The sequence below is a fragment of the Schistocerca cancellata genome, chromosome 5 (assembly GCF_023864275.1).
Source record: "Schistocerca cancellata isolate TAMUIC-IGC-003103 chromosome 5, iqSchCanc2.1, whole genome shotgun sequence".
NCBI classification, from domain to species: Eukaryota; Metazoa; Arthropoda; class Insecta; order Orthoptera; family Acrididae; genus Schistocerca; species Schistocerca cancellata.
The window spans coordinates 505,134,886-505,160,717 of NC_064630.1; the positions used below are offsets into that span (position 1 = coordinate 505,134,886).

Genomic DNA, 25,832 nt, shown 5'->3' on the forward strand with positions numbered 1-25,832 from the left:
CTGAATTGCAAGCATACAGGAAGAGCTCAAAAGGCCGCACAAACAACTAGAGAAGCGGGCGTTACAGGCGAGTAACTGCCTCCCGACGACCACCTACGTCCAGCATAACGAAAACAAGAGTCCACAACCCATTCACCGATGGCTACCAGTCATGGCACACACCGCAAGGTGTAACAGGCAACAGCAGTTCACCACAGGAAACCAATTACTATAAGATTTCCCACTCCTTCCGGCACAAGAAACCGGTAATGGCAAAGTTTTTAAAATCGTTACGTAATGCCATGCTCATTAAAGCAGTTATGTCAAAATAGAAGGATCTTGGACAACGAAATTTCACCAGTAGACGCAGAAGGAGGGCACTGTAATCGTAACTGAAACATTGGTTTCATCCGATAGTTGATTACAATTTGGAACAGTACCATACACAGAAACACCTGTGTTACCTGGAAGATACTTTTATCATTAGTGTTGTATTTTCAAATACTAACTTTGCAAGGTTGCTGGCAATGTATTCAGTTCACTTACGGAACTGCTGCCAGTACTCTATTTTTGTGTGTGTGTGTGTGTGTGTGTGTGTGTGTGTGTGTGTGTGTGTGTGTGTGTTTTAGATTTGTCCTAGAATTCTATTATACGTGAATTCAATTTGTAAGAATGCGCAAAGTGAGCTAGTTTTCAAACAGTAACAAAATGTTATTGTCATAGATAATAATGTCAGACTTCTCTTTTCTTCACAGGTGTCAGTTCTAGGGACCAGCACACAAGTAGCACGTAAGTGAACGCCTCTTTTTTCATAATTACGTAAAAATTTATCATAACTGTCTTTGTTGTGGTCTAGAGAAAAATCTGCGACAGGGATGTCTTCTGTACAAAATCGCTGCAGCAACTAGTGCATTATTTCACAGCTGTTATTAATATACTGTCGTATTATTCCTTTAGAATGGGGCCATGGAATGTAGGGCTTACCTCAGGATTCTGTTCTGGTACCGTTGCTTTTCTTATAATCAGTGACCTGTTACTGAACATGCTTCAAATATGTTTCTCTTTGTAGTGTTATTGTGAAAGACATTGAACGTAATGTAACTGATTGATTCCAAAAAAATCTTTCCGACGTGCCCGCAATGTGCATTAACTCGGTGAATGACCTAGTATACACCGATGAGCCGAAACATTATAACCACCTGCCTAATAACTTGTTTATTCGTCTTTCGAGCGAAATACATCACTGATTCCGTTTATCAGAGATAAGACAGTTTGTTGGTAGGTTTGTGAAAGTATGTGGCATTAGATGGCTACGCACAGGTCATGTAATTTGCGTAAATAACGGGCCTCTGATTTACGTACGCTGTGATGGCGCCCGATAGCGACCCAGATGGGTTCCTTAGGATTTACATCAGGCGAATTTGGTTGCCGAGACACCAACGAGAGTTCAGTACAGCGCTCCTCAAAACAATGTACCACGTTTCTGGCTCCGAGACACGGAGAGATGACATCGCTGTCGCCGAGGAAATCAAGCGGACAGGGATGTAGGTGGTTGGCTAGCAGTTGTCAGCGTGTCTTCGATTAGAACAGGTCCCATGTAAGCGCAGGAGAATGTTTCCTACAGCACACTACTTCTCTCACCAGCCTGCAAACATGTCGCGCTGCACATTTCTAGCCACCTTTCACCTCGATGACGGCGTTTGTGGAGACGACTATGGACGCAACGTAGCAAAAATGTGATACACCCGAAGAGCCGACACGTTTCCATTGATCGATGGCCGAATGGCCCCGTACCCACTGCAATCGTAATTGACGATGCCGTTGGGTCAACATGTAAACACGTAGGGGTGGTCTGCTGCGGAGCTCCATGTTCAACAGTGCATGATGAACGATGTACACCGAAAGAATTGTGCGTGCACCAGCATTGTGCTCTTACGTCAGAGATGTCACAGATCACCATCTGCCCTACTTTACAGAGCAGACAAGCCTCCGGACCCCAGGTTCTGTGAAGGGACGTGGACGTCCAACCAGTTAGCGTCTAGTGGTAGTTCCACTGTCCGTGTACCTCTGTCGTGGCAGAGGTCACGTAAACATTCGACCAGCTCTGCCGTTTCCGAGATACTCGTTCATAGACTCTCCGTAATAATAATCTGCCGTTTGTCAAACTCGCTTGACTCAATGGATTTCGTTTGCAGCCCATATTTTCACTCGTATGATCCCCCGTCCGTGTCTGCCCCGCTAATATACGTTTGTTCCCGCTTCATGTGCCAACGCCACCAGGCGGCATCCAACATCGCGGTGGGCAGTGGTCATAATGTTTTGGCCTATCAGTGTATATATCTCAAGTTCCTGCTGCACACCGACATTATTAACTATATACTTATATGGATATGGTGTCTGTTCTTTCGGACATGTCCAAAAGAACAGGCACCATTGATGACCTGCAGCTGTCTAGAGTGAAATTAAAATTATATTAATACCTTCAGCTGCTGACGGGCATTGAAATGCATCAACGGGGAGAGGTGAAAATGTGTGCCCCGACCAAGACTCGAACCCGGGATCTCCTGCTTACATGGCAGACGCTCTTTCCATCTGAGCCACCGAGGGCACAGTGGACGGTGCGACTGCAGGGACCATCTCGCGCACCCCTCCCGCGAGACCCACATTCTCACCTTGTATGTCGACACACTATATTCGTAGTATGTAAGTCTGCAGGCTTTCGTGGCCGTTGTCACTCAAGTTAAAATCTTCTGGGTTATAAGGCCGCGTCATGTTTCCTCTAAAATGTTCGACGTTTCGATCCTGAGGATGATCCCAGCAGAGGGGTCGAAACGTCGAACATTTTAGAAGAAACATGACGCGGCCTAATAATCCAGAAGATTTTAACTTCAGTACATTCGTAGTGTCCCACCCCAACTGTGCGGATGCACACGTATTCCCCGAACTCTTACGGGACTTCGTAAGAATGTCTTCCGCGTTAATGAGTGTGGTGGGGTGGGACACTACGAATGTAGTGTGTGGACATATAAGGTGAAAATGTGGGTCTCGCGGGAGGCGTGCGCGAGATAGTCCCTGCAGTTGCACTATCATCTGTGCCCTCGGTGGCTCAGATGCATAGAGCGTCTGCCATGTAAGCAGGAGATCCCTGGTTCGAGTTCTGGTCGGGGCACACATTTTCACCTCTCCCCGTTCATGTATATCAATGCCCGTCAGCAGCTCAAGGTATTAATATAATTCTAATTACGTTATAACTCGTTGTTTATGCAAAATGAGTCCCTTTTCGGTTATCATGATATTTTCATGCGATCCTACAATATTAATTATGGTAAAATCTTTTGTATACAGTTATATTGAAATATGATTAAAAGAACGAGATACTGCACCAGTTACGTATCCCTTCACGCTTAACACATCGCGACTCGATAATTTCATTCTCATTGTGAAATGCTAACTTTCACATAATTACTGTGTGTGATGTCTGCATGTATGTTTTTTCCGCCTCTCTTGGACGCTAGTCGCTTGTTTGAGGTTATATAGCAACTGGAAAACCGGAAAATATAAATTTTGGGATGTATATATTTTGAATAGCGTATTTTTAAGTTGGTCATTATTTGCCTTACATTTTAGATGTTACAATATAACCTTGCTGACATTATTTCTCAGTTTTAGTGATGTTGGAATTGGTAACTTACGATGCTCACTTTTGTAATTGCATCTATGTTTGACAGGGAAGAATGCGCTACTGCCGCATGTATGTTTACAATTAGTTTACAATCGCGGAAAATAAATGGTAACAGAACAGTCTAACACGCTACAATACAAAGAACATATTACTTTAGACTGAGGTGACAAATCATGGAATGGCGGTATGCAAACATACAGATGGGGGTAGTGTCGCGTACATAGGGTACAAAAGGGCAGTGCATTGGTGAAGCAGACATTTTTACTCAGGTGATTTATGTGAAAATGTCTCCGACGTGATTATGGCCGGACGACCGGAATTAACAGATTTTGAACGAGAAATGGTAGTCCGAGCTAGACGCGTGGGATATTCTATTTCGGCAATCGTCAGGGAATTCCATATTCCGAGATCCACACGGTCAAGAATGTGCCGAGAATACACATTTCAGGCATTGCCTCTCACTACGGACAACGCAGTGGCCGACGGCCTTGCAGCGGCGTTTGCGTGTAGTTGTCACTGCTAACGGACACGCAACACTGCCTGAAATAACCGCATAAATCATTGTGGGACGTACGACGAACGTGACCATTAGGATAGTGCGGCGAAATTTGGCGTTAATGGACTATGGCGGCAGACGGCCAACGCGAGTGTCTTTGCTAACAACGCGACATCGCCTGCAGCGCCTCTCCTGGGCTCGTGGCCATGTCATTGTACCCTAGACGACTGGAGAACGATGGCCCTATCAGATGAGTCCCGATTTCAGTTGGTAAGGACTGGTAAGAACCCACGAAGCCAAGCACTCAAGTTGTCAACAAGGCAACATGCAAGCTGGTGATGACTCCATAATAGGCTGCGTTAACATTGAATTGAATCTGATTCAAATGAACCGATGACTAATCAGAAATGGTTACGTTCGGCTATACGGAGGCCACTTTGAGCCATTCATGGACTTCGTGTTCCCAAAAAACAATATAATTTTTATGGATGACAATGCGCCATGGCACCGGGCCACAGCTGTTCGCGATTTGTTTGAAGAAAATTCTTCACAAAAAATGGTTCAAATGGCTCTGAGCACTATTGGACTCAACGTCTTAGGTCATAAGTCCCCTAGAACTTAGAACTACTTAAACCTAACTAACCTAAGGACATCACACACACCCATGCCCGAAGCAGGATTCGAACCTGCGACCGTAGCAGTCTCGCGGTTCCGGACTGCAGCGCCAGAACCGCACGGCCACCGCGGCCGGCAAAATTCTTCACAGTTCGAGCGAATGATTTGGCCACCCAGCTCGCCCGACATGAATCCCGTCGAACATTTATGGGACACAATCGAGTGGTCAGTCCGCGCACAAAATCCTTCAACGGCAACACTTCTGCAATTATGTGGCGCTGTAGAGGCAGCATGGGTCAATATTTTGCATGGGACTTACGACGACTTGTTGGGTCCATGGAATCGAATTGCTGCACTGTGCCGGACAAAAGGAGATCCGACACGATATTAGGAGGTATCACATGGTTTTTGTCACCTCGGTGAATCTTTTCGTATATCGTACCAAGATATTTTCGTATTGAGATTACTGCTGTTTTTAATCTATTTTCTGGTGTCGTGAGGCGTTAAAATTTGTCCGTTTGCTTGTAGGAAGTCATTTAAGTTTTCCAAATATTGTGTGTTTTTGTTCTGCTCATTCAGTAAGAATTTCGTCTGGACATGCGTTTGTTTGGGCGTAGATTTAGACGTCCTTTGGGTTCACGATTTAGAATTTTTATAGCATTTGCTATTCGGTCAGTCGTTTTTTTTTAATTGCGCAAATTTTACAATTTCAAGTATGTTCTTTAAACACAATTACAAAGTTCCTATCTGTTTGTATCGTAAAACTGGTTCCAATCACTGTATGAGACTTTATATATTCCTGGACTAGTGAAAATTGTCCTTTTAGTTTTTCTGATTGCACTTTCGTTTTTAAAGTGTTAATGTTCCGAAACGCCATTTCCGCCTTCATCTTGTTAAACAGATTTTTGAGTTCCCCTAAAATTTGACCAAGATATGGAGTTGTGACGTAAATTTTCTTCCCTTTTCAGCGTTGTTTCGTTACTTACATTTTGTGTTTTTGATTGAGAGCACTGGTCGTATAGCCTGAGTATTGACGCAGGGTTTAAAGCGTTCTGTTGTGCTATGTATGGTACTATTTCTATTTCTTTCTGCGTTGCGTCAGTGTTAAGCGGAAAGTTCGTAGTTCGCTTGATCATGGATGTAAAGGATGTTGTGTTGTTGTTGTCTTCAGTCCTGAGACTGGTTTGATGCAGCTCTCCATGCTACTCTATCCTGTGCAAGTCTCTTCATCTCCCAGTACCTACTGCAGCCTACATCCTTCTGAATCTGCTTAGTGTATTCCTCTCTTGGTCTCCCTCTACGATTTTTACCCTTCACGCTGCCCTCCAGTACCAAATTGGTGATCCCTTGATGCCTCAGAGCATGTCCTACCATCCGATCCCTTCTTCTAGTCAAGTTGTGCCACAAACTCCTCTTCTCCCCAATTATATTCAATACCTCCTCATTAGTTATGTGATCTACGCATCTTATCTTCAGCATTCTTCTGTAGCACCACATTTCGAAACTTCTATTCTCTTCTTGTCTAAAATATTGATCGTCCATGCTTCACTTCCATACATGGATACACTCCATACAAATACTTTCAGAAATGACTTCCTGACACTTAAATCAATACTCGATGTTAACAAATTTCTCTTCAGAAACGCTTTCCTTGCCATTGCCAGTCTACATTTTATATCCTCTCTACTTCGACCATCATCAGTTATTTTGCTCCCCAAATAGCAAAACTCCTTTACTACTTTGTCTCATTTCCTAATCTAATTCCCTCCTCATCACCCGATTTAATTCGACTACATTCCATTATCCTCGTTTCGCTTTTGTTGGTGTTCATCTTATACCCTCCTTTCAAGATACTGTCCATTCCGTTCAACTGCTCTTCCAAGCCCTTTGCTGTCTCTGACAGAATTACAATGTCATCGCCGAACCTCAAAGTTTTTATTTCTTCTCCATGGATTTTAATACCTACACCGAACTTTTCTTTTGTTTCCATTACTGCTTGCTCATTGTACAGATTGAATAGCACCGGGGAGAGGCTACAACCCTGTCTCACTCCCTTCCTAACCACTGCTTCCCTTTCATGCCCCTCGACTCTTATAACTGCCATCTGGTTTCTGTACAAATTGTAAATAGCCTTTCGCTCCCTGTATTTTACCCCTGCCACCTTCAGAATTTGAAAGAGAGTATTCCAGTCAACATTGTCAAAAGCTTTCTCTAAGTCTACAAATGCTAGAAACGTAGGTTTGCCTTCCCTTAATCTTTCTTCTAAGATAAGTCGTAGGGTCAGTATTGCCTCACGTGTTCCAACATTTCTACGGAATCCAAACTGATCCTCCCCGAGGCAGCTTCTACCAGTTTTTCCATTCGTCTGTAAAGAATTCGCGTTAGTATTTTGCAGCTGTGACTTATTAAACTGATAGTTCGGTAATTTTCACATCTGTCAACACCTGCTTTCTTTGGGATTGGAATTATTATATTCTTCTTGAAGTCTGAGGGAATTTCGCCTGTCTCATACATCTTACTCACCAGATGGTAGAGTTCTGTTAGGTCTGGCTCTCCCAAGGCTGTCAGTAGTTCTAATGGAATGTTGTCTACTCCCGGGGCCTTGTTTCGACTTACGTCTTTCAGTGCTCTGTCAAACTCTTCACGCAGTGTCATATCTCCCATTTCATCTTCATCTACATCCTCTTCCATTTCCATAATATTGTCCTCAAGTACATCGCCCTTGTATAGACCCTCTATATACTCCTTCCACCTTTCTGCTTTCCCTTCTTTGCTTAGAACTGGGTTTCCATCTGAGCTCTTGATGTTCATACAAGTGGTTCTCTAATCTCCAAAGGTCTCTTTAATTTTCCTGTAGGCAGTATCTATCTCACCCCTCTTGAGATAAGCCTCTACATCCTTACATTTGTCCTCTAGCCATCCCTGCTTAGCCATTTTGCACTTCCTGTCGATATCATTTTTGAGATGTTTGTATTCCTTTTTGCCTGCTTCACTTACTGCATTATTGTATTTTCTCCTTTCATCAAGTAAATTCAGTATCTCTTCTGTTACCCAAGGATTTCTACTAGCCCTCGTCTTTTTACCAACTTGATACTCTGCTGCCTTCACTATTTCATTCCTCAAAGCTACCCATTCTTCTTCTACTGTATTTCTTTCCCCCATTCCTGTCAATTGTTCCCTTATGCTCTCCCTGAAATTATGTAGAACCTCTGGTTCTTTCAGTTTATCCAGGTCCCATCTCCTTAAATTCCCACCTTTTTGCAGTTTCTTCAGTTTTAATCTACAGATCTACCAATAGATTGTGGTCAGAGTCCGCATCTGCCCCTGGAAATGTCTTACAATTTAAAATCTGGTTCCTAAATCTCTGTCTCACCATTATATAATCTATCTGAAACCTTTTAGAATCTTCAGGCTTCTTCCATGTATACAACCTTCTTTCACGATTCTTGAACCAAGTGTTAGCTATGATTAAGTTATGCTCTCTGCAAAATTCTACCAGGCGGCTTCCTCTTTCATTTCTTAGCCCCAATCCATATTCACCTACTACGTTTCATTCTCTTCCTTTTCCTACTGTCGAATTCCAGTCACCCATGAGTATTAAATTTTCATCTCCCTTCACTACCTGAATAATTTCTTTTATCTCATCATACATTTTCTCAATTTCTTCATCATCTGCAGAGCTAGTTGGCATATAAACTTGTACTACTGTAGTAGGCGTGGGCTTCGTATCTATCTTGGCCACAATAATGCGTTCACTATGCTGTTTGTAGTAGTTTACCCGCACTCATATTTTTTTATTCATTATTAAACCTACTCCTGCATTACCCCTACTTGATTTTGTATTTATAACCCTGTATTCACCTGACCAAAAGTCTTGTCCCTCCTGCCACCGAACGTCACTAATTCCCACTATATCTAACTTTAACCTATCCATTTCCCTTTTTAAATTTTGTAACCTACCTGCCCGATCCGTAGAATGCCAGTTTTCCTTCTCTTGATAGTAAAGAATGTATGTTTTGTGAATTTGGACGAGAGATGTGATTGTTAATGATGTCCGTCGTGATGGGTTTGGACATACACGTCGGATCTGTGGTAGTTGTTATTGCTTTTTATGAGATAAAAAAATTTTTGACTTATTGTGACCTACTTCTATCGTGAATTTTATTTTATGGTGTAGGCTGTTGAATTTATGGTGGATTATTTGTATGTCATTGCGACTACCGGTTACGAGTAGTAACGTGTTGTCTACGTATCTGTGATAGTAGATAATTTTATCTAAAGTCGATCAGTTCCAAATGAAAAATGTTTCTTTTAATGTATGAGCAATGCCTTGCGGGATTTCAAATAAAAATGAGGTGGTGGCCTTCAAAAGTTTTGGCTGGTTTCGTTGCCTAGGGGCTGGGATATGTAGTTCGCACATTACAAGCCATGTACTGCTGATTCTGCAGTATACAATATGGATGTACACATGAATCGAATGGGCGAAGGTTCCTATCACTCGGCAATTGCGAATTTTGAATGTGACATAGAAATCCATTAATGAAAGATTGCAATTACATAAAATCTGCAGTTACTATTTTAACGACTTTTGAGTACGATAGCAGAAGTACCTTTAAGAATGCCATTTATTACTGTAAAACACTTATTGGTGTCGATGGTCCAGCAATTAAATATAAGTTGAATAACAGGGAAACAGTAGATTCGTACTTAGCGTAATTAGTTATGAACAACAACATAGCTCACGAGTTAAGTCACCTCTACGTCTTCACTGGGAAATCTCATAAGTGCACAAGTCGGAACTACGAAATATTTCTGTCTCCCGTGACCACACGCAAACTCCTCCACTCTCCAAGTATTTCCTGACCCGTACGTCGCTGCTTCCCGTCCAGCCCTCCGTGTCCCGCGCGACCCGATACTCCACCCCCACTTCCATAGTCTCCCCATTAACGAGCGCTGTTATTGGCTAGAGCGCTCCCGCCATTTCTCCAAGCCAATGCACATTCACAATCATATTGAAACACATACGAAATACTGGATTTACATTTAAATAACTTGAAATTAAATAAATATTCCTTCGGCTGGACCATAAACGTGCTCTAACATACATTATGAAATCCATAAACAAATCAAATAAACATATATCAAAGGAATAGAAACAAAAGCAGGCCAGTAGCCTAATGTCTCTGTGCTTTCTAAAACACAGTAAATATTTGACCAATTTCTTCATGAATATTATATATCGGATATCAAAAAAGACTTAGACGAATAAATATATTTATAAGCATGCTGCTACCGTTTTTTCGTGTAATTGTGGAGTACTTACGGCCTGACGTGATTAATAGTAATCGGCCACTTTGAGCTCCAATAACTCATGCACTATTCAAGTTACATGCCTGCAATTCATACCAATTTAGGTTGACACTAATAGCTTTCTAAAGACATGTCGATCGACAAAATCGGATGAACCGTTTAGATTTTGGAAAATCGTTGCTGGGGTGTTAATTGTATAATTTATAGTCTGATACTAAACTTTAAACTAATAAAGGTATTGAAAATCTGATTACACCCTCAGAATCGTCGTGAAAAATAATGGTAATGTACACATTTCTTTTTAAGGTATCATGATTCCTCTGGGTATTATTAATTTCTACACGAGCTGTGAAATGTCTGCCATTATGTTACTTTTGAATACATCGTGGAAGTGAACAGTGATCAATGTGTTACAAATATTTACTATCAAAAACAGTCTTGATCACAATTTATTTATTACGGTGACCGGTTTCGACCACTACTGTGGTCATCTTCAGACCAATGAGTAAGAACGTCCTTCTGTTGGTAAATCACTACAGTAGTGATTTACCACTACAGTAGTGATTTACCACTACAGTAGTGATTTACCACTACAGTAGTGATTTACCACCAGAAGGAGGTTCTTACTCATTGGTCTGAAGATGACCACAGTAGTGGTCGAAACCGGTCACCGTAATAAATAAACTGTGATCAAGACTGTTTTTGATAGTAAATATCTGCCATTATGGTTTCACAAAGTCCGCCATCTTTGGCACTCCGCTGCATGCAGATCTCCTTCATCGACACGAAGCACAGTCCTCGACACAGCGTCAACATGGAGTTCCCACCCACGCGGTCGGCCTGGACCACGCGCTGGGGCTGCCCCTGTTACTCCGGCCAATGTCCGGAACCAGGCAGCTGCTGACGAGCGGTCCCCGCACGGCCGCGCCAACTCCGTACTTACAATATTTTCAGGGCGCCACAACTCGCCCCTTACCTCACAGCCCCTTGCTACTCAAGCTAACTGTTCGTCAATTTTGTTCTCGAATCCGAAGGAGATTTGTCAGTTCGGCGTATAACTCTGCCATACATGTACGTAAGCTCGCTCATGGTATTTGTTATTGACAATAGTGACACATTCAGAAGAAATTTCAACATTCGTTCAGTGAACACCAAACAGAAAAATTATTTACACTTGGATACTACTTCCTTAAGCATAGTACAGAAACATATGCACCATTCAGAAAGTTTCATTTCCATTAGGCTTCCAGGAGAACTGTAAAACTTGAGGTATAAACCCCTAGCCTCCAAATGTTAGCTGAAAACTCTTTGTGATACATTACTCATATTCTGTACATGAGGGCCTCGCGATAGTTCAGAATTTCTCTCTGTAATGTGTTATTTATTCATGTATTCTCACTCACGCATTTTTGTGCTTTGTTACTTCTTCAGTTCTTTCTTTTATAAATGTTTTAATCAGCATTCTGTAAACACAGTACTGACTCGTTCCGTGATGAAGTAGCTTTGACTTGCATGACCGCACGTAACCAAGTAAATAAATAAAATAAGGTATATTTACAAAATTAAATCTATTTTACTACTGACAAATATTGACACGGTAATGTACAATGCACCCTTGAGCACTTTTGCTTGTAGTTTAGAAACGTCTTACAGAAGCATTTGTCATATTTTGTCTGTTAAAGTATAGCAGACGAACTCCTTAAATGTTTGGGCTGTACTAAGGCGTAAGGAAGAGGCTATCCTTGACAGCATACAAACACTAGCGTATGACCAGCAGTTCAACAGAGCTACAGTAAGAGACCCCGGGGGCTCGTCTGGAGCAGTTCCAGTTTCTACAATCGAAAGAAATGCGTAACTATCGGCTCCCTGAAGTAATAAAATTCTACGTTTCATAAGGCTATTTTAACTGCTTGCTTGACACCTTGCATTCAATAAATTTTCAGTTCTGTATACAAAGCTGCGGCTATTTATGCGGATTAAAGAAATGTAGATTAAACGTCCTACGTCGGTAATTTCAGAGTATGGCAACGAAATGCTACTTTCATTGAGTTCATACATGGTCCGAGACTGTCTTGTTCAAACGTTATTCAGCTGGAGTTTCAGATGTTGCACTTGTGTACTGGTAATGAGTGACTAAATTATTTATGAAATGTCCTGCAAAGTAGTAATAACACGCCGACACTGTTCAGAAGCATAGTTAAATTGTAGATGCAATCACAAACTATCTACCCCCCTCCTATTTAAAGTCTCACAAGCATAAAAAGGGAATTAAATTTATAAGCTATCTGTACGATGAGAAACGTTTCTGAGTAGAGGTGTAAACCATAGACCCAACTGGTTCTTAGCTATCATGAAAATGTGATTTTCGATGTCTTAGATTCAATCGAAATTTTGCTTCAACTAATGACATGACAAGAAACTGTCAGTTCCGTGCTATACGGCATTAATTAGTGATTAGAATATAGCTTGCTCTGAATATATCCATTTCTGGCGATGTACCTGATAGATATCAGGCACTGGCTTTTCAACTTGATGTAGTCGTTTTCCAGTCCCATTCCCCCGGGTCTTACACTGTTATGGAACTGTTGGACCTGCCTGTCGTATCTTTGCAGACTATGTTGTTCGGTAAATTTGTATCTATAGATACCGCAGTTATATGAAACATCCAGAGTGTGTGTGTGTGTGTGTGTGTGTGTGTGTGTGTGTGTGTGTGTGTGCGTGCACTCTGATGGTGGAAGAACATGCTTCTGAAACCCATTCAACACTTGCGTAGTCACTATACAAGTCAACGCAAGGGATCCACTTATCCACTCTTCCCCGCAGAGGACGATTAATTTGCTTTTTGTGGTAATTTTAACGCTCTGAATCCCACTTTTAATCAACAGAATATTCCGAAAATAACATGTATCTGGTGCAACGAATTTTAAAAAATAAGTGTGGTGAAAAACCTATGTAACCTGATCGGGGTTGTCATTGTCGGTGGCTTAAATGTAACGCGAAGACGTAGCAGAAGTGTGTCCTTTGAGCCGCAGACGTTGAAACTCGTGACGTCATGCTACGAGGATCGTATTAACATCTTCACAACACTCACTACCTTTCCTCGAGACATTATGAACGTTCCTTAGCCAACGTTGTCTATTAACATTAACTATCGTTCGCAAGCTGTCGAGATCTGAGAAAAGGACCTATCTCTTTCGTTTACACCCATCCTGCTTCATTGCCGGATTCTGCGCGTAAAAAGGATTCCCTGTACTCGCACGTACATGGGCCAGATTTTCTGAATTTATTATCGAGATCCTAGCGTCATATACATGTGAAATAATTAATCTGGCATCCCTCATAGTCAATAACAAAAAGTCTTGAATCGCATAGTGCTTCTCAGAATTTCCATTTAAGTCTAGATTTGTATTGCTGGTCGATCACGTTTAACGTTGTCTACTTTAGCGGAAATTTTCCCGTGCGTGCTCTAAGAAGCAAAACACCAATATGAAGAAGTTGATATTACCGCTGTGTGACAGCGTCCACAAGCACGACATGTGGAAGGCTTTTGCGCAAAGAGAACTGTGGTGTACCCTTCTGGCACCTTTACAATGGCTGGAGAACATAAGATTCCGTTTTTTAAATTTGGATTTCAGGACGTACCCATTGAGCCATGTCAAGAGTGGAGCGTCAGTTACGATTATACGAACACGAGGGGGGAAACACTAAACGCAGTCCCTGAGCGGAAGAGATATCCGACCCGGCAGGGAAGCGAACCCGGGCCCCTTCGCTTGTCAATACACAACGCTGGTCGCGCTTCTACCGAGGCGGACAAAAAGAAAAACCATATGAACTTGGACCATGATCAATGACGCTAAATATGTGTCACAGACCAGTTTTCTCTAGACGATGTTTTCGCACAGTCGCTGGTCTGAAGAGAAAAAGCGACACGCCACCATAAAACCTACGTCATTTCTAGACATCGATCTAGAAACACAGTCGCGTTTGTTTAGAGAACTTTACTTTTGCGCACGAAATTATTACTGCTCAGACGCACGATGATGCCATCTTTGATAACTAGGCGAAGGAGAGGGAAAATAATTCCCCAACACGATAATGCCCATTGAAAAGTCAGTGCCTAGTCGCTCACGAAAAAAATATCCAAAGGAGGAGAATTTTATAAAGCGTCTACCTGTATATCCGTAGAGAAAGTGAAAAAATTGCTGGAGTGGAGAATGGCTGGTCTGATACCACTTACCCCTTTGACGAGCATCAGCGAAATGGCATATTCCTTTCCAGATAGACCGTTTCTAAAAAGAGATAATCTTTTGTTGATTGACAAAAATTTTTATTGTTTTGCGTCACCAGGGCGCGCGGGATTATCCGAGCAGTCTGAGGCGCTGCAGTCATGGACTGTGCGGCTGGTCCCGGCGGAGGTTCGAGTCCTCCCTCGGGCATGGGTGTGTGTGTGTGTGTGTGTGTTTGTCCTGATAATTTAGGTTAAGTAGTGTGTAAGCTTAGGGACTGAGACCTTAGCAGTTAAGATTTCACACACATTTGAACATTTTTTTTGCGTCACCAGTGAGCATTTGGAAATTCATACTTGCACCAATAATTACACAAACCGGTTTTGTGTCTCAGAGTTGGGTAATCTTCCGTCTAAAACAAACCTTGTCGTATTTAAATTTTTTCCACAGTCACCCAGTGTGACCTATGTTAACCGTACAACGGCTAGCCACTGACTGCGTAGCGTGCTCACCCAGTAGCCACCCAGATCGACCGCCGAAACCACCTTTTAACGCGCGCCAGGCCACTTCCGTAGTGGAGGGGGTTCCCTACACCTTTTGTAGTATACAAGATCCCTAAGCATGAACCAGTTTTTAAAGTGCAATTTCTCTTTCTGAACATACATATTTTATAAAGTTTCATTATTTTTAAACATTAGTTTCCATAATAAATATATTACAATCATCCACTTTCACTGTGACAATTCAATGAACTTTATTAGTAAAGAACAACCACTTCATAGTTACATACACATAATTACACAGTATAAACTACTTACAGTTGATGTTGTTGTTACACGTTCTTTTACCTTTCTTATATACTGGAGTCACCTGCGCCTTTTTCCAGTCGCTTGGGACTTTATGCTGGGCGAGTGATTCGCGATAAATGCAAGTTAGGTAACGTGACCATTGCCGTAGAATACTCTTTGTAAAATCGAACTGGGGTTCCATCCGGACCTGGTGATTTATTTGTTTTCAAATCTTTAAGTTTTCTCTACGCCAGTTATGTTTATTTCTATGTCGTCCGTACGGTAGTCTGTCAGATAGTCGAATGACAGTATGTTTGTGCGGTTCTCCTGCGTAAACGATTTCTTGTACGTGAAATTTAAAACTTCGGCTTTCGTTTTTCTATCTTCAGCTGCCACACCAGACTGGTCAACTGGAGACTGAATGGAGGTCTTAGACCCGCTTAGCGATTTTTCACACGACTAGGATTTTCTCGGGTTCTCTGCCAGATCTTTTGCCAAGGTGTGACGGTGGTAGTTTTTGCATGCTTCGCGCATAGATCTTTTCACAGACGCACGAATCTCTACTAACCTTCGCTTGTCGTCATTTGTGCTACTTATGACATAGTTTGGAAAGAGAGCCTTCTACACGCTGCGCAATACTGAGGCTAATCAGTAGCACGCTGTAGACAAATTCTTTCGCATTGTACAGCGCAACATTACAAGTAAACAGAGACAGTTGAAAAATGGATTACAGCACGGGTCTGCTCTGGTTTCCATTTTATTCAGTCTTTATATCTCAGATCTGCCTCACACTGAAACATTGTGGAGGATTAAAACTGTGTGCCGGACTGGGCTTCTAGGCTAGAGTCCTTCTAGGAAGCTTCAAATTAGCGTACACTCCACTGCAGAGTGAAAATTCATTCTGGTACGTTTTGTGTGTTTTCTTCATTGAATGTGTTGTAGTATTGTATGTACCTTTCGCTAAATAAATAAATAAATAAATAAATAAATATACTTGTTTTATGATAGTCTGTAAGTTAGATCATTCACGTCGGAGGACAGTGAAGTGTTGTTCTCGTCACGCTCGAAATCATCAAGCAAATGAAGAAAGGAAATTGAATATCGTCTTGGTTTGTTCACACTACCAGAGATGCCCAAGCGAAACTGATTAACAAGTGCTCAAAAATGAATGTGTGTCACCAGTACGTGCACAAAAATAAACAATCTCATTCAATATATATTGTAAGAAGTTGTTACTGCGACAAATGGCGCAATTTTTCGTGAACGCTGATTAGTGAAAACAGGTACCAGCCTACCCAAATTAAGCCCTGATTTTGCAGTACTCTGCTTCCTTCAGAATGTGTCACTATTCAGAGTAATCATATTCCTTGTCACAGTTCGTCTCCGATCTTTTGTTTCTATTTTCCTTGGATTTTTGTGTAACACTATCGTGTTTAAATAACAGTACTTTATCTTTGTATCTGTCAATAGAGCGTTCGTCTGGTTAATTATTTAAATGGGAGGCACGATAATTACTTGTTACCTGTTATGTAAATTTATTCAAATTAGTTTTGCAACTAGCATGCAATGTACACTGAAGTCGTTTCTGCTTTGATGGCCCACTGCACTAACCGAGGTTACACCAGTGTTTGTCAAGCTGCGGTCCGCAGCATGCATCAAATACTCGTGCGTTCCGTAATATTTTGTAATAATATGCCGAATTCGGAAACGTCAAGTAACGTTAAGAGCATCTTAAGAGTGTAATTTTCCTGGTCAATAACAAACAAAAATACTTAAATAGACAATGTTTTAATTTTAATTGAAGCTTTTGTCGGGTGCGTGAGTGGAAACTTAAGCGACCACGGGGTCGGATCCCAGTCGGACCACGGAATTTTCAGTCTCCGTTTTAACTTAGCCCTCATCTCTCAATGATGTGAGGAGTCGCCAGAAACGACGTGTGGTTCGGATTCCACGTTGAACTATAGGTCCCGTTTTCGCGGTTGGATAAGTAGGGTAGGTTAGGTACAAACAAGTCACCGAAGGGGCTTCCACCATGACATTGAACAGCACGAAATTGCTGTTATTACTGAAGCTTTTGAAGGATAACGACTTATGTAGCTACTTTTGGTTACACGTGACTCCATCATCGACTCAAAAATGTACAGGAGGAATTATAGTTCGCGCGTAAAATGTTGGCCGGTCACCTCAGGGGCGAAGCTGGATGCGGGGGCATGAACAAGATACTCCTTTGCTACACAAACAAGAGAATATGGAAGCAGTTTTCAAAACGCCAGCTTGATTACTGCGCGAGGTCACTTCCTCTTCCTTCAGCGATCCTTGACCGACTTCAGTTAACGCACGTCCTCGGAAAACGGCTGCGGACGCGCGCGCGCCCACACACACACACACACACACACACACACACACACACACACACACACACACCTGTCGCTCGCTTTTTGTCACTATGTTCTCGAAAGTCAACAGTCTTGCACAGTCAAAGCTTTTGTCACAATTTGGTTAGACTGCCATAGCCTGTCAGTTCACTGGAAATTTTCTGAACGTAGCATAACCTTTCTGCTCGTACAGTGTGCAGTAACGTGACCTGTTCTTACGCGAAACAGAAGAAACAGCCAAGCATTTTGCCCATTGAGTATTCTGAGGTAAAGTTGTAGCGTTTCAATCAAACAATACGTCAAATATGATACTTCACGAGATCGTAAATTACGTCTCTGGTCTCGCAGTGTATGCTTGCTATTTGCTACACCTTGGACTATAAATATCATAGACTGCACATGCCGAGTATGTCATTACGCATTTATAGTGCACAATTTATGACATTTTTGTTACAAATAAAACGTTGTGCGTTTTACTAGATGCAGAAGTAAAGACCTTCACGTATGCTTAGATAAGTCTTGTTTTGTATCCTACAGACTAGATAAAGTGACAAAAATCTCAGTTGTGTAAGTGAATTACTTCAAAATACTTGCAGAGGTATTTCCATAAGTTGAAAGTTAGGATGGATGTTGGTCGTTGGATGTAAAACTTGTTGAATGACTAAGATTTTGATACGACATACCGTTAAAATCTAGTTTACTACACCAGCATAATCAATGTTTTGTAATATATTACGCTTTCTATCTTGTTATGATTCCGGTATCTGTACTGGATTAAATAAAAAGCAGGGAACGTATGTGCTTATTTTACGTAAATACCTGATATTATACAGAAAACGAATTTTCTTTGTTACAAAATATTACTACAGCATTTCACACATATTCTTGTGGAATCTTTACAAAACTAATGCTGCGTTCGAAATTATTTTGTCTACCAGTTCTGTGGAAGCGATGAACTAGAAGAATTCACAGTGAAAAAAAAAAAGAAAATTCTGTCGCTTGTTAAAAGAATTATCACATGTAGAAAAGATAAGCACTGCTTTATTATCAGGAATTTCGGAGAAACTATGTTAACTGCACTATTACACGTATAATAGTAGTATTACAGTTCTTTGAACTGTCAAAATCAATGCTTGATTTCAGCTATGAATGGGGAAACTGTAACTGTCAGGTCCACTTCATACAGGACGTAATGACAGACACTCGGTCTTCTGCACCGAGTCACGTGACTTAGATGTTAGTTTCAAGCGTTAACACGGCAAAGATAGGGACATGCGTAGTCTGTGTTATGTATGGTCTATGGCTACATCACAGACGCAGCGTGGGTAATTTGAATCGGATATACTTTTCCTCGCTGACTTCGATCTCGCAGAGGGAGAACTTCTTAAGGCTCGCACAAACACGAGCGACGGATCGCAGCAATCTGTCGAACGCAGTATCGCCTGGCATCGGTCGCTCGCTAACACACCACACAAGAGCGATTTGCCAAGCAATTTCAATCAGTATTGTGAACGTCACTGTATCGAGAAGTTCTGCCATGGGAAATGAACTGCTATGTTTAGCGACATTTCAGTTGATCTCAGTATTCCATGAATTACTTGCGAAACATAAATTTAAAATAAATTAAAATTATAATTTATTTTGAAGCGCTGTTGTTGAAAGGTTAGTTACTTTGCGGAATACATTACATTTTTCACTAACGCCAAGGGGGTTGTGTACATCTTTCCAATGTGCCAATACAATTCATTTTACGGTTATTATTCCTTTTTATTAGTTACTCTTACAATTTAACTGCAAGTATTTACTCAATTTATTCGCTGTGTCTTTAAAGATGTCAATAGCAGCACTACTGACTTCAGTAACTCTTGTTATAGATTGTACGGAAGAGAATTTGTATGGGATGACAAAGGATTTGAGTGCAACTTTGTAACACATTTGCCCTGAGCAATTAAATTAAAATGTCCTTTTAACAGTAGAGTAGGTACGTATGTCATTCTGTTTAAAACTTAAAACTTTAATAATGCATATAATTATTTCATAAATGAAATTCTGCTTCCAAAGCACAAGCTTCAAAATTCTAATCACTGCAAAATCGGAGTGTGTATTTCGTGTTACTTTTTAATATAAATGCAAACTGGCTTTCACTTAAATTCTCAGAGTAGTCCGTGGTTCCTGGATAACTTCAAATTCTAACGTAAATTTCTTGCTCATTGTGGGCAAAGCGAAACGAGATAAAATTGAACAACCGTGCATAACAAGTAGGGAAACGAGTCGCCGTCAAATTGCCACACGCCTCTGCTAACCAGCCAGGAAGCCATATTGCGTGCACGAATTGCATGCTGTCAAAAATGGTTCAAATGGCTCTGAGCACTATGGGACTTAACATGTGAGATCATCAGTCCCCTAGACTTAGAACTACTTAAACCTAACTAACCTAAGGACGTTACACACAGCCATACCCGAGGCAGGATTCGAACCTGCGTCGTAGCAGCATCACGGTTCAGGACTGAAGCGCCTAGAACCGCTCGGCCACAACAGCCGTCTGCATGCGATCCATCAGATTGCCTGGGATTTCAACGCGACCAGCGATCAGCGACCGATCGCGGAATTTACCCACACACGTGCGATCTACGAAGCGATAGGTCGCCCATGCGACGGATCGCTGCAATCCGTCGCTAGTGTGTGGGGCTTTTTAACTTCATTGTCTTTCGAACCATAATATTGACGAGAAGCTAATATTTATTATTCGTGGTTAAGTCGCCATTTTGTGTACGGAGACAATAAAACAATTATATTGTGGTGAGCATTACTTCGTAATAGAAACTAGGTCAAACAAAGAAATTAGTTTTTTTTAATTATCTTTAACATTAGGGCCTACTGCTAATGGCCATTTATCTTCGTGTAGTATTTTCCATTAGTTTCACTGAAGGCGTAGAGCAGTTACGTAAAGAACGAACCTCATTCCAGTATGAATCTCTCTCTCTAAATGAGGCGTAAGAATTACTATTCAATAACTTTCATTTCTGTGTTACGATTTTTTTTTTGCCCCTTATTTTGTCAAAATAAAATTTTGCGATTCCAATACATTACATATTCAAGCAATAGAAATAGTTAGCAATGTTAGCCTGCATACGAAATTCAGAGCTTACACGCTGGTACACATAAACATACTAGTGATATAACAGCGAAACCTCTGGCGAGTAATGGGCGGAGCACTTACGTCTACGTCAGTCCCCCACCATAGAATTGAATATTCTGAGACTACTTCACATTTTGCATTTGTATAGGAAGTCTACTAATAACATAGGCTAATGCCGTTAGTTTCATGTTCCACAGATCATTTGAACGATTCTTTTGTCGAAACTATGTGAGACGAGTCAGTTCGCAGGATATGTACTCGTATATAAGACTGGTATTAAAATAAATGAACACATTAATTTTTAGTCTTCCTCAAGCAAGTACATTTAAAAAAGTGTCTTTCTTTAGAGGCTGTCAGTATTTAAACAGAAATTCGTCCATGGAATAGAAGTCGTCCAGGATTAATAATTTTAGATTAGATTTAAAACGTGTTTTGCTACCTGTCATACATTTTATTCGTATAGTTGGACAAACGATCAAAGATTTTTGTTTTTGCATATGGATCTCCATTCTCATCCATAGATAGTTTTAATAAAGGTCAATAAAGGTCATTCTTCCCTCTAGTGTTGTAAGTATGGATCTTATTGCTTTTTTAAAAATTCTGATAGGTTATTTGTGACGAATTTCATTGGCGAATCGTGACAGTGCAGTTAAAACACCTAGCTCCTTGAAGACGTACCTATATGACGTTTATTGCTCGATTTTGTGAAATAAATACTTTCTTTCTAAATGGTGAGTTTCCCCAGAAAATTATTCCATAAGACATTACTGACTGGAAACATGCCAAAGAAGTCACGAGGTTTATTCGCTTGTTTCCATGGATAGCAATCATACGAAGAGGAAAAGTAGTTGAACGTAATTGTTTGAGTGTCTCAGTAATATAGTACTTCCATTTCAAGTGTTCATCAATATGTAGACCCAAAATCTGGAGCATTCTGTTCTATTTACTGACTCCTGCTCATGCGCTACATCGGTTGTTGGTATGACTCTTTTGTTACGCAGAAGCCGGCCGGAGTGGCCGTGCGTTTCTAGGCGCTACAGTCTGGAACTACATGACCGCTACGGTCGCAGGTTCGAATCCTGCCTCGGGCATGGATGTGTGTGACGTCCTTAGGTTAGTTAGGTTTAAGTAGTTCTAAGTTCTAGGGGACTGATGACCACAGCAGTTAAGTCCCATAGTGCTCAGAGCCATTTGAACCATTTGTACGCAGAATTGAACATAGTGTGTGTTTTCAAACTTTAGGGAGAATCCGTTTTCTGAGAACCACTTAATAATTCTTTGGAGCATATCATTAACAATCTTTTCTGTTGCTTTCAATCTAATGGGGTTTATAATAACCCTAGTATCGTCTGCAAAACATATCAATTTTGCTTGTTGAATGTTAAGCGGAAGGTCGTTCACATATATAAGGAATAGGAGTGGACAAAAAATTGAACCCTGTTGGACTCTACATCTACATCGATACTCTGCAAATCACATTTAAGTGCCTGGCAGAGGGTTCATCGAACCACCTTCACAATTCTCTATTATTCCAATCTCGTATAGCGCGCGGAAAGGACGAACACCTGTATCTTTCCGTACGAGCTCTGATTTACTTATTTTATCGTGATGATCCTTTCTTCCTATGTAGGTCGGTGTCAATAAAATATTTTCGCGTTCGGAGGAGAAAGTTGGTGATGGTAATTTTGTAAGAAGATTCCATCGCAACGAAAAACACCTTTCTTTTAATGATGTCCAGCCCAAACCCTGTAACATCACAGTGACATTCTGTCGCGTACTTGGCGATAACACAAAAATTGCTACCCTTCTTTGAACTTTTTCGATGTACTCAGTGAGTCCTATTTGGTAATGATCCCACACCTCGCAGCAGTATTCTAAAAGAGGACGGCCAAGCCTAGTGTAGGCAGTCTCCTTAGTAGATCTGTTACATTTTCTAAGTGTACTGCCAATAAAACGCAGTCTTTGGTTAGCCTTCCCCACAACATTCACTCACTTTGTGATTTCTCCCCAGTCACTAAAATTTTGCACCCTTCCAAACATTGTCTGAATTATTCATCACAGCTTTTGCGTTTTGTTAGTATACTTCAGATCAGCTGTGTGTAAAGCCATTAGCTCCATAAAACTTGAATTTTTCTAAGAGAATCACATGATCCACACAATCAAAAGCCCTCGAAAGACACAAAAATACCAGCTGGTGATATTTTATCATTTAAGACTTGTATCATTTGATGAGTGAATGTATAAATGACATTCTCAGTCGAGGCACCGTTCAAGAATCGAAACTGTGATATGCTGAGTGAATTGTTTCTTCTTAAGTCTGAGACTACTCTTGAGTACATTACTTTCTCGAATATTTTAAAAAAGATGTCATTAAGCATATTTGACGATAATTATTTAAGCCCTCTTTTATGACAAGATTTAACAGTTGCATATTTAACATGTCTGGAAAATTCCCTGTGCCAGTGATGCATTATATATATCACTAAAGGCATGACGTACTAAATCGGAACAACTTATGTCTGGAATTCCATCAACACCAAATGAGATTTTCTTCTTTAGAATGTTTATAATTCTATTAATTTCAGCGAAGAATATATTAGTTGCTTAAAGTTCCGTGGAATGACGTTTGTAATATATTCTCTTGCTTCAAGTGAACCATTTAATCCTATTTTCGCTGCTACATTTAAAAAGTAATTGTTAAAAGTACTCAAGTCTTGTGAATTATCAGTCACAACAGTGTCATTTAGTTTAATTATCATGGAGTCTTGTACACCGACTGGCTATCCTGTCTCCTATTTGAAAATACCCCACATACTTTTAATATTATTATCCGTATTCAAGATGTAACGACACTTGTCTGTACAATATCGAAGAATTAGTTATCCTGAGTGCGTACTATAGAGCGTTTGAAGTGAGTCCACATTATTAACATCTCATTTTATGAGCGGGTGAGTTAATGTACTGAGATGACAGACAGAATTCCAAGATGCCTGAAAACCAGCAATCAGGACAATTTTTAATTTTTATTGTTTTTGATTTTTGTACTCGGCCATACGTAAGAAACACAATAGCTTATAATACAAATTAAATTCTGATTTAAGTCCAACTTCTGCTCATATGAGCTTGTGTGTTAAACTAAACGAGAAGCAGGGAAACATGCAATACATCGAAAGCGTAACAACAGTGACAGCATAGCAGGGAAAAAGAGAGAGAAGGAAAAAGGAAAAAAAAACCTATTCACAGTTAACTTATCTTTCGCTCTGTAACGGAAGAATTAGAACCTATGGAATTGCAGTGAGCTAAATGGTTGTAGATGTTTTTATCCAATTCCTTGATTCCCTTTGTAAAATTATATCTCGAGGCTAACGGAAATATTGTTTGACATTATTAGTTATCAAACACAGTGTATAGCTTTTGTAAGGGTGGGACTCACAAATGCTGTTACTACTACTAATACAGATACAGTCTTTTGCTGTATTTAAAATAAACTGAAAAATAAAGCTTTGCGTAGCCTTCATATTTTCGAACGTGCTCAGCCGTAGCAGGGAATGAGAGTAAGTCCTATGAAACTAAAAAGTAACTTTATTGTGAAATAAAAACGAAACAAGAACAACAAGAACCAAAATAAAGGCAGTCTGTTCGAAATTACACATCTGCCCTTCTGTAAAATCAAACTCTGCTGCAGGATAAAATTCAATACCAAATTAGCTTGTATCCTCTTTCACATGCTGTCCACATTTCAGTAACGGCTTTTTTGAGGTCATCCATTTTGTGAAGAGGGCCCTGCAACGAAGCACTGCAATCGCCCAAAGCGTGCTCAGTCGGACTTATGTCGGTAGGTCATACCTTACGGCCGATTGTTGCCTTCTGGAAGAATGGTGTTCACGAGCTGGGTTTCAGCGGGTTCTTTCGTTGCACGGGTCGGACAAAAATATGGAAACAACGCGAGAAATGGATGCTTGAATGTAAATGCAGATGCTAGCCAAGCCAACAGGTTGCGCTCTTCTATTTGATCATGAACGGCGCCTGTGCAATGTCCTCAATACGTTGAAAGTGTCAGTCTTGAACACAACAGTGTTCTGTGTAGTAGTGAGTGCATTATGTCGGAGATAAGCGAATTTGAACGTCGGTAAATTGTTGGTGCTCGTGTGGTGGGTGCTTCTGTGGACAAGGTACACCATGTGTTTAGTGTTTCGAGAGGCATCGTGTTTAAGATATATACCGAACACAGGGAAAGCGGAGGAGTAGCTTCCGCCAAGTCAGAACGCGGCTGAAAGTCTATTTTGAGGCCGGCCGGAGTGGCCGTGCGGTTGTAGGCGCTACAGTCTGGAGCCGAGCGACCGCTACGGTCGCAGGTTCGAATCCTGCCTCGGGCATGGATGTGTTTGATGTCCTTAGGTTAGTTAGGTTTAAGTAGTTCTAAGTTCTAGGGGATTGATGGCCTCAGATGTTAAGTCCCATGGTGCTCAGAGCCATTTGAACCATTTTTTGCAATACAAATGGCTGAGGGCCACAATTAAATTTCAAAATTTTAAAATATATTACCGTAATCTTTGAAAGGCAGAAGGCCGCAATGTTTAAGCTTGAAAGATAAATTTAAAAATTAATTTTGCAAATTTTTAAGAAAATAAAAACAAATAACCATAAGCCTTAAATTTAAAGTAGCCGACAACAGATAAACACCGGTGACTGGCTCATAGTCACACAGATTAACAGCTGCTGTGTCTCACCGATTTCTGCGCGATAAATTAACAGCGCTGTTGGAGAACGTTATCCTTACGGAAAGACAAAGACTGTGGTTCATGTACAATGGGCGGCAGCACTCCCATTTCTACAGCTCGTGAGAGTACTTTACGACAACGTTTGTTTGCGATGTATTGGTCGAATATGATTGGCAGCGTGGTCTCACCACTGATTGGACCTGAGTCCGTTGGTTTCCTGGTTACGGGGCACTGAGAGGCAATGGTTCAAGGCTACCACACATCGAAAATATGCAGACGTTGTAGGAGCGTCTGACCAAATGATGTATGTTGAAAGAGCACGTGCTTCACTGCGAAGGAGAACTGAATGATGTGTTAAGATGCGTGGTAACCACGTGCAGCACTGCCTATAATGTCAACATTTACGTAATAGACGGGTGAGAGAAGGTACTAGTTCCCGAATTATCAGTACTGGATTTTTTCCTTTTTTTTTTTTTTAGCCAATACTACTTCCTGTGGAAT

At 40.9% G+C, this 25,832-nt stretch overlaps 1 protein-coding gene across 3 annotated transcripts in view; it reads left to right on the forward strand.

Annotated features, from left to right (window-relative positions):
- The window catches only part of LOC126188087 (uncharacterized), a 538,033-nt gene that overhangs the window by 232,296 nt on the left and 279,905 nt on the right, over nucleotides 1-25,832 (forward strand). For all 3 annotated transcript variants that reach the window (XM_049929542.1, XM_049929546.1, XM_049929543.1), the window contains one exon: nucleotides 735-768. The gene's annotated coding sequence lies outside the window, so the exon portion shown is untranslated. The remainder of the gene's footprint in view (nucleotides 1-734; nucleotides 769-25,832) is intronic.